This window comes from Staurois parvus, unplaced genomic scaffold (genome assembly GCF_062004578.1).
Source record: "Staurois parvus isolate SC_StPar_1 unplaced genomic scaffold, SC_StPar_1.0 ptg000082l, whole genome shotgun sequence".
Classification (NCBI taxonomy): domain Eukaryota; kingdom Metazoa; phylum Chordata; class Amphibia; order Anura; family Ranidae; genus Staurois; species Staurois parvus.
Window position 1 is genome coordinate 695,922 of NW_028317878.1, and position 7,848 is coordinate 703,769.

The 7,848-nt window shown below is 46.2% G+C and overlaps 1 protein-coding gene across 1 annotated transcript in view; it reads right to left on the reverse strand.

The window, feature by feature from the left end:
- The window catches only part of PRR15 (proline rich 15), a 29,210-nt gene extending 22,177 nt beyond the window's left edge, over window positions 1-7,033 (reverse strand). Inside the window, exon 1 of the mRNA XM_089669878.1 lies at window positions 6,763-7,033. The gene's annotated coding sequence lies outside the window, so the exon portion shown is untranslated. The remainder of the gene's footprint in view (window positions 1-6,762) is intronic.
- Window positions 7,034-7,848: the final 815 nt, after the last annotated feature.

A 7,848-nucleotide genomic window follows, 5' to 3' on the forward strand; every position in this document is an offset into this window, starting at 1 on the left:
CTTGCCCTCCTGAGGATTTACCCCCCCTTCCTGACCAGGCCATTTTATGTGTTACGGTGCTGCGTTACTTTAACTGACAATTGCACGATCATACAACGCTGCACCCAAATTAAATTTACGGCCTTGTTTTCCCACGAATTGAGCTTTCTTCGGTGGTATTTGATTGCCTGTGCGTTTTTAATTTATTTGCGCTATAAAAAAAAAAGACCTACAATTTTGAGAAAAAAACAATATGTTTTACTTTTTGCTATTAAACATGTCGAGTAAAAAAATTTAAAAAATCTAATTTCGTCATAAATTTAGGCCAAAATGTATTCTACTGCATGTCTTTGCTAAAATAAAATCCCAATACATGTAAATTAATTGGTTTACTTGAAAGTTATAGCGTTTACAAATGGCGGTATAGATACTGGAATTTTTTTTTTTTTTCACTAGTAATGGCAGCGATCAGTGACTTATAGTGGGACATTCTGACACTGAGAGGAACTGACTTGGTGTCACTGGCATCCCCCCAAAAAAAGCACTGACACTGTACTAATGGCACTGGGCAGGAAGGGGTTAACATGAGGGGCGATCAAAGGGTTAACTGCATGTAGGGACTGTTTTACTGGGGGGCGGTGTCTGTGCTTCACTGTAATCATACTGCTCTGGATGGCTGTGATGTGCACAGCCATACAGAGCAGTGTGCCCAAGCTGACAGTGAGGAGGACTGTTAGTAAACAACAGTCCTCCTCCCCGTTGGAGACGCTCGGTAATCACCGGGTGCCGGCGGGTAATCACCGGCCTGGACCTGGTGATTGACAGCTGCGCTCCCTACCTGGTATATATACGTGATTTTGCACACCCCTGCCCACCCTGTAGCAGTATATCTGCTATAGGGCAGTGGGAAAGTGGTTAAAGAGGAGTTCCAGCTTAAAAATGCATCTGTTTGCTGCTGTTCAGACAGACAGCGATTACCTGCGATGATTGTGGCTAGACAAACTTTCTACGTATTTTCTGCATAAAGTGTAACTAAAGGCAGTTTTTTTTTTAGGTTTGTTTACAGTGGAGATGGATAATAACACCTGTCTGTTTATATTGCCATCTGTGTTCCCTGTTAGGGAGATCTACCTTCTCTATTTGTTCTGTTTACGGATCTCTCCTAGATTGTAAGCTCCAAGGAGCAGGGTCCTCCTAACCCTCTTGTATTGAACTGTATTGTTGGTGTATTGTCTCCCTTTATATTGTAAAGCGCTGAGCAAACTGTTGGTGCTATATAAATCCTGTGTAATAGTCCTCGAAAGTGAAAGAAAGAAAATCCAAATTTTGGGTTGACATCAGGTCAGAAATAGTGGGGAAATCTTCCTAAGGGGACATTAGTTCTGGTGGCCCTGGTGACAACCATGGATTCCCTCACTTTCAAGGGATTTCGTCTCACTTCCTATTTTGGCTATAGGACAGGAAGTGAAGAGAAATCTCTATGGGACACAGATGGCAAAAAAAAAAAATCTGACGGGGTTATAACCCTAAATCCATAGATAATAGCTGGCAACTCGGTGGCCTCATTACAAATGCTTTATTGGTTACATAGATTCAAGTACAATATCCAAAATACTAATGCGTTTCTGCTTACAAAGCCTAAGAAAGCCCCCCCTCAGGCTGGCCATAGATAGTGTGAACCAAACAGCCAGTTCGAACTATGTATGGGCAGGCTGAATGTACCAAGTTGAATGATCAATCATAAATTTCCATTCATTTCATGTGCATTTTAGCATGCTTTGACTTGCATCCATGCACATTCTGACGTGTGTTGATGTATGTTTTAGTGCATGTTAAAATGGACTGTATTTTGCCGGATTTTCTGTGATATCACATCCTGCAAGTCACAAAATAAATCACAAAGCAAACTTTTTTTCTTTACTTGCGTTGTGCTGTGCTGACCTGCAATTTAGAGGCATTGACCTGCGTGGTATTAAAATTAATACGTCGCATTTTAATGCGACACAGGTCAGCACAGCGTTGTAGTAGGAACAGGACACAGAAAAGGCAATCATTTTTTTAGGTGTCCTTGCATTGACCTGCATTTTACACAGCTGCACTAAAACGCGGATCAACGCACTGGTGTGAATTAGATCTCGTGGACACTTTTGTTAGCAATTAACGCAGTCAGCTTGGTCCGGTGTGAATGAGTATATTGCAACAATGATATGGACCCGACCCTAACAACACGGAGGAAAATCGACAATTTATTACTGCCGAACTAAGCAGTAATCTTCTACAGCTCCAAGGACACGTCTGTATGTTAGGAGTTTGGCTTTAAAAAGTAAAAGTGTTTAATTCTGCTTTGCATCACTGATCTTGCGTCTCATGAGGCCTAGAGAAAACAAATGCAATACGCGCAATTTAAAACTTTAATGCTCCTAATTTATTCAGTATTCACCCCCTAAGTATTTTCCAGATGTTTTTTGCGCTAGTCACATGACCACTCCTCTGGCCTTAATCATGAAATGGACTGCAGCTTGAGCGTCACTTTGATGACATCAGAATCGGCTCTCACCGTTACTCACCTGATGCTGGCCATGGTTAGATGAACAGGAGTGTAACTATATCCAGAGAAGACCATGCAATGGCTTTGAGGCCTAGAAGCATAAGACCCCTTAGCGGCCCATTCACACAGTGACATATACTGTACAGGAGATAACAGCATTTACCAAATACACGTAATCAGCACAGATATAATTGGGGAATGTTTGTACCATTCCTATGAATGACACTGGTATTCTCCAACAGTAGAGGACCTGTATTAGAGATCAAGATTACCGATGGAAGGGGGCCCTTGATAAGTTTCCTAGCAGGATCCACAACACAGTTCTGACTGAATATTATCCTTTGGAAAAAGTCAACAAGGGAATACACACTGCTCACACCTTACACCTGACCCTGTACCTGGCTTCCATCCATCGCTGCTGCTAAAGTGGCGTATCTAAGCCTGTTTGTTCCTGATATTGTCCCAGGGGGCCATGGCGCAACACAGCATCATGTCCTATCCACTGTGGGAGATGGGGAAGGCCCTACTGGCAGCAGCTTAGATACAGCACTTTATTATACTGTGTATACCGTGTATATATATATATATATATATATATATATATAAAGAGAGAGAGAAATAAAAGAGAGATTAAAGAGAGGAAAAGAAAGAAAGAAGAAAGAAAGGGAGAATGAGAACAAAGGAGACAGGGCAAAAGACAGAGAAAGAGAGTGTGAGAGAATGAAAAAGGAAAAAAAGAGAAATAGAGAGGGGAAATAAGACAAGAGAAACAGAGAGAGAAGGAAAGAAAAACAGAGTGAGAAAGGGAGAGAGAAATAGAGAGAGGGAGAGAAAGAGAGAGAGGGGGGAGAACAAAAAAAAGAGAGGGGGGGAGAACAAAAAAAAGAGAGGGGGGGAGAACAAAAAAAAGAGAGGGGGGGAACAAAAAAGAGAGAGGGGGGAGAAGAACAAAAAGAGAGAGGGGGGAGAAGAACAAAAAGAGAGAGGGGGGAGAAGAACAAAAAGAGAGAGGGGGGAGAAGAACAAAAAGAGAGAGGGGGGGGGGAAGAACAAAAAGAGAGAGGGGGGGGGAAGAACAAAAAGAGAGAGAGAGGGGGAAAGAACAAAAAGAGAGAGGGGGGGAGAACAAGAGAGAAAGAATGAGAGAGAAAGAGAGAGGGGGGAACAAAAGAGAGAGGGGGAAAGAATGAACGAGAGAGAGGGGGAAAGAATGAACGAGAGAGAGGGGGAAAGAATGAACGAGAGAGAGGGGGAAAGAATGAACGAGAGAGAGGGGAAAGAATGAACGAGAGAGAGAGGGGAAAGAATGAACGAGAGAGAGAGGGGAAAGAATGAACGAGAGAGAGAGAGGGGAAAGAATGAACGAGAGAGAGAGAGGGGAAAGAATGAACGAGAGAGAGAGGGGAAAGAATGAACGAGAGAGAGAGAGGGGAAAGAATGAACGAGAGAGAGAGAGGGGAAAGAATGAACGAGAGAGAGAGAGAGGGGAAAGAATGAATGAGAGAGAGAGGGGAAAGAATGAACGAGAGAGAGGGGAAAGAATGAACGAGAGAGAGGGGAAAGAATGAACGAGAGAGAGGGGAAAGAATAAACGAGAGAGAGGGGGAAAGAATGAACGAGAGAGGGGGGGAAAACAAAAAGAGAGGGGGGGGGAAAGAACAAAAAGAGAGAGGGGGGGGAAGAACAAAAAGAGAGAGGGGGGGAAGAACAAAAAGAGAGAGGGGGGGGAAGAACAAAAAGAGAGAGGGGGGGGAAGAACAAAAAGAGAGAGGGGGGGGGAAGAACAAAAAGAGAGAGGGGGGGAAGAACAAAAAGAGAGAGGGGGGGAAGAACAAAAAGAGAGAGAGGGGGAGAACAAGAGAGAAAGAATGAGAGAGAAAGAGAGAGGGGGGAACAAAAGAGAGAGAGGGAAAGAATGAACGAGAGAGAGAGGGGAAAGAATGAACGAGAGAGAGAGAGGGGAAAGAATGAACGAGAGAGAGAGAGGGGAAAGAATGAACGAGAGAGAGAGAGGGGAAAGAATGAACGAGAGAGAGAGAGGGGAAAGAATGAACGAGAGAGAGAGAGGGGAAAGAATGAACGAGAGAGAGAGAGGGGAAAGAATGAACGAGAGAGAGAGAGGGGAAAGAATGAACGAGAGAGAGAGAGGGGAAAGAATGAACGAGAGAGAGAGAGAGGGGAAAGAATGAACGAGAGAGAGAGAGAGAGGGGAAAGAATGAACGAGAGAGAGAGAGAGGGGAAAGAATGAACGAGAGAGAGAGAGAGGGGAAAGAATGAACGAGAGAGAGAGAGAGGGGAAAGAATGAACGAGAGAGAGAGAGAGGGGAAAGAATGAACGAGAGAGAGAGAGGGGAAAGAATGAACGAGAGAGAGAGAGGGGAAAGAATGAACGAGAGAGAGAGAGGGGAAAGAATGAACGAGAGAGAGAGAGGGGAAAGAATGAACGAGAGAGAGAGAGGGGAAAGAATGAACGAGAGAGAGAGAGAGGGGAAAGAATGAACGAGAGAGAGAGAGGGGAAAGAATGAACGAGAGAGAGAGAGGGGAAAGAATGAACGAGAGAGAGAGAGGGGAAAGAATGAACGAGAGAGAGAGAGGGGAAAGAATGAACGAGAGAGAGAGGGGAAAGAATGAACGAGAGAGAGAGGGGAAAGAATGAACGAGAGAGAGAGGGGAAAGAATGAACGAGAGAGAGGGGAAAGAATGAACGAGAGAGAGGGGGAAAGAATGAACGAGAGAGAGGGGGAAAGAACGAGAGAGAGGGGGAAAGAACGAGAGAGAGGGAGGGAAAGAACGAGAGAGAGGGAGGGAAAGAACGAGAGAGAGGGAGGGAAAGAACGAGAGAGAGAGGGGGAAAGAGCGAGAGAGAGAGAGAAGGAAAGAACAAGAGAGAGAAGGAAAGAACAAGAGAGAGAGAAGGAAAGAACAAGAGAGAGAAAGAACAAAAGAAAGATAGTGAAGGGAAGAGGGAAAGAACGAGCGAGAGAGGGGGGAGAATGAAAGAGAAAGAGAAAAAAGGGGAAAGAATAAAAGGGAAAGAGAGAAGAGGGGAAAGAATGAAAGGGAAAGAGAGAAGAGGGGAAAGAATGAAAGGGAAGGAGAGAAGAAGGGAAAGAATGAAAGGGAAAGAGAGAAGAGGGGAAAGAATGAAAGGGAAAGAGAGAAGAGGGGGAAAGAACGAGAGAGAAAGAGAGAAGAGGGGGAAAGAACGAGAGAGAAAGAGAGAAGAGGGGGAAAGAACGAGAGAGAAAGAGAGAAGAGGGGGAAAGAACGAGAGAGAAAGAGAGAAGAGGGGGAAAGAACGAGAGAGAAAGAGAGAAGAGGGGGAAAGAACGAGAGAGAAAGAGAGAAGAGGGGGAAAGAACGAGAGAGAAAGAGAGAAGAGGGGGAAAGAACGAGAGAGAAAGAGAGAAGAGGGGGAAAGAACGAGAGAGAAAGAGAGAAGAGGGGGAAAGAACGAGAGAGAAAGAGAGAAGAGGGGGAAAGAACGAGAGAGAAAGAGAGAAGAGGGGGAAAGAACGAGAGAGAAAGAGAGAAGAGGGGGAAAGAACGAGAGAGAGAGAGAATGAAAAAGAAAAAGAGAGGGAAATAATGAAAGAGATATAGAAGGGAAGAGGGAAATAATGAGAGAGAGAAGGAATGAGTGAAAGAGAGGGGGTAAAAAACCAAAGAGAGTGAGAGAGAGAAGGAATGAGAAAAAGAAAGTGAGGGGGGAAAGAATGAGAGAGAATAAAAGAGAGAGAGATAGAGGGGGGGAATGAGAAAAAGAGGGAAAGAATGAAAGAAAGAGGGGGAAATAATGAGAAAGAGAGAGAGAAAGAGAGGGGGGAAGAATGAAAGAAAGAGAGGGGGAAAGAACGAGGGAGAAGGAAAACAAGAGAGCGAAAGAACGAAAGATAGAGAAACAGAGAGAGGGGGGTAAGAGATAGAAAACGCAAAGATGAGAGGGAGAAGTATAGAGGAAGAAGGAAAGAAAAGAATAAAAGGCAAAGTGTCTTTGCAATCCAGAGAAGAGGCAGTTTGGGGTGACATGAAGGAGAGGACAGATCGGGGTGACCTGCAGCAGACCACTGAGGTGGTGGCCAGTTCCAGGGACAGATCCACACTCGCACAGGTGACAGTCGTCTACATACAAGACTGAAGGCCAGAGTAAAGTCCAATGTCCCCGCACACACTGTCACCTGTTGTCCTCACACTGGCTCCGTACAATGGATGCCCCCGAAGGCCGATCCTCACCTGTGTCCGCGGCGATCAGCGTGTCCTTGTACACAGGAGGGGACAGCTCACCATGGAGGAAGGCGTGCCCAGTGTGCTGATCGGAGGTCCCCGGACAGGTGTGCTAGGTGTCTCTGGCAGTCATGGTGTGTCATAGATCCAAGAGGTGACAGGAGACGAGCACCGACTGAGCCAGTCCGGGGAAGTGCACAGGTAGCACAGGGAGGGGGCGCCTGTCACACGTCACTGGAGGGAACCCTGCACCTGCCAGCTCTCATCCCATTGGACGGCTGCTCTGCGATGCCACTGACACAGGGAGCTGAGCTAGATCACAAAGAAGGAGAACGTCAAATCCCCGCCCTCTACCTGTACGCGCCGCCCCGCCCTCTACCTGTACACCCCGCCCATTTGCGCCACAGGTGCGCTGGAGGGGGCCGGAACGCAGTAGGTGTAGTTGGCACGGAGGAGACGCCCACCGAAGCTGTGATTGGCGGCTGGCTGGCTTCTCCGCCTCTAATTGGCGGTGCTGATGGCCCTCGGGCAGGTAAAGGAGCGAGGTCAGTGTGAGGTGAGGGAACACTTGTAAGTAGCTGGAAGGAAGTGGAAGGCTGGAAGTACAATTCCTGGACTTGGGAGGGTCTGTCTACCTGAAAACTACCGAGCGGGGTGTTAATACGGGTGTAGCCAGATGTCACATATGACACTTATAGGAAAGGTTGTGGAAGGCACTAATAAGGAGGGGTGCTTTGGAACTTGTGACAGCCTTACGGCAGTGAAGGGTTAACTTCATCCAAAAGCGCTGAGCAAACTGTTGGCGCTATATAAATCCTGTATAATAATAATAATAATCCACCGCTGGAAGTTCCGCTTTAGGCCCCCATCCTCTAATTTTGGCTTTTTTTTGGGGGGGGGGCAGTGCAGGAGCCTGGCTTTGACAGCCCACTTCTGCCACTGCAGATGCCCACAGTCTTCTGGGACACGTCACAGGTCCCAGAAGGCTGCGGGACCATTTTCACCAGTGATCCGGCCAGTAAATCTGTTGTTTTTCAACAGAATAAGAGCAGCACAGTGTCTAAATGATTAACACTTCTGCCTGGCAGTACTAGG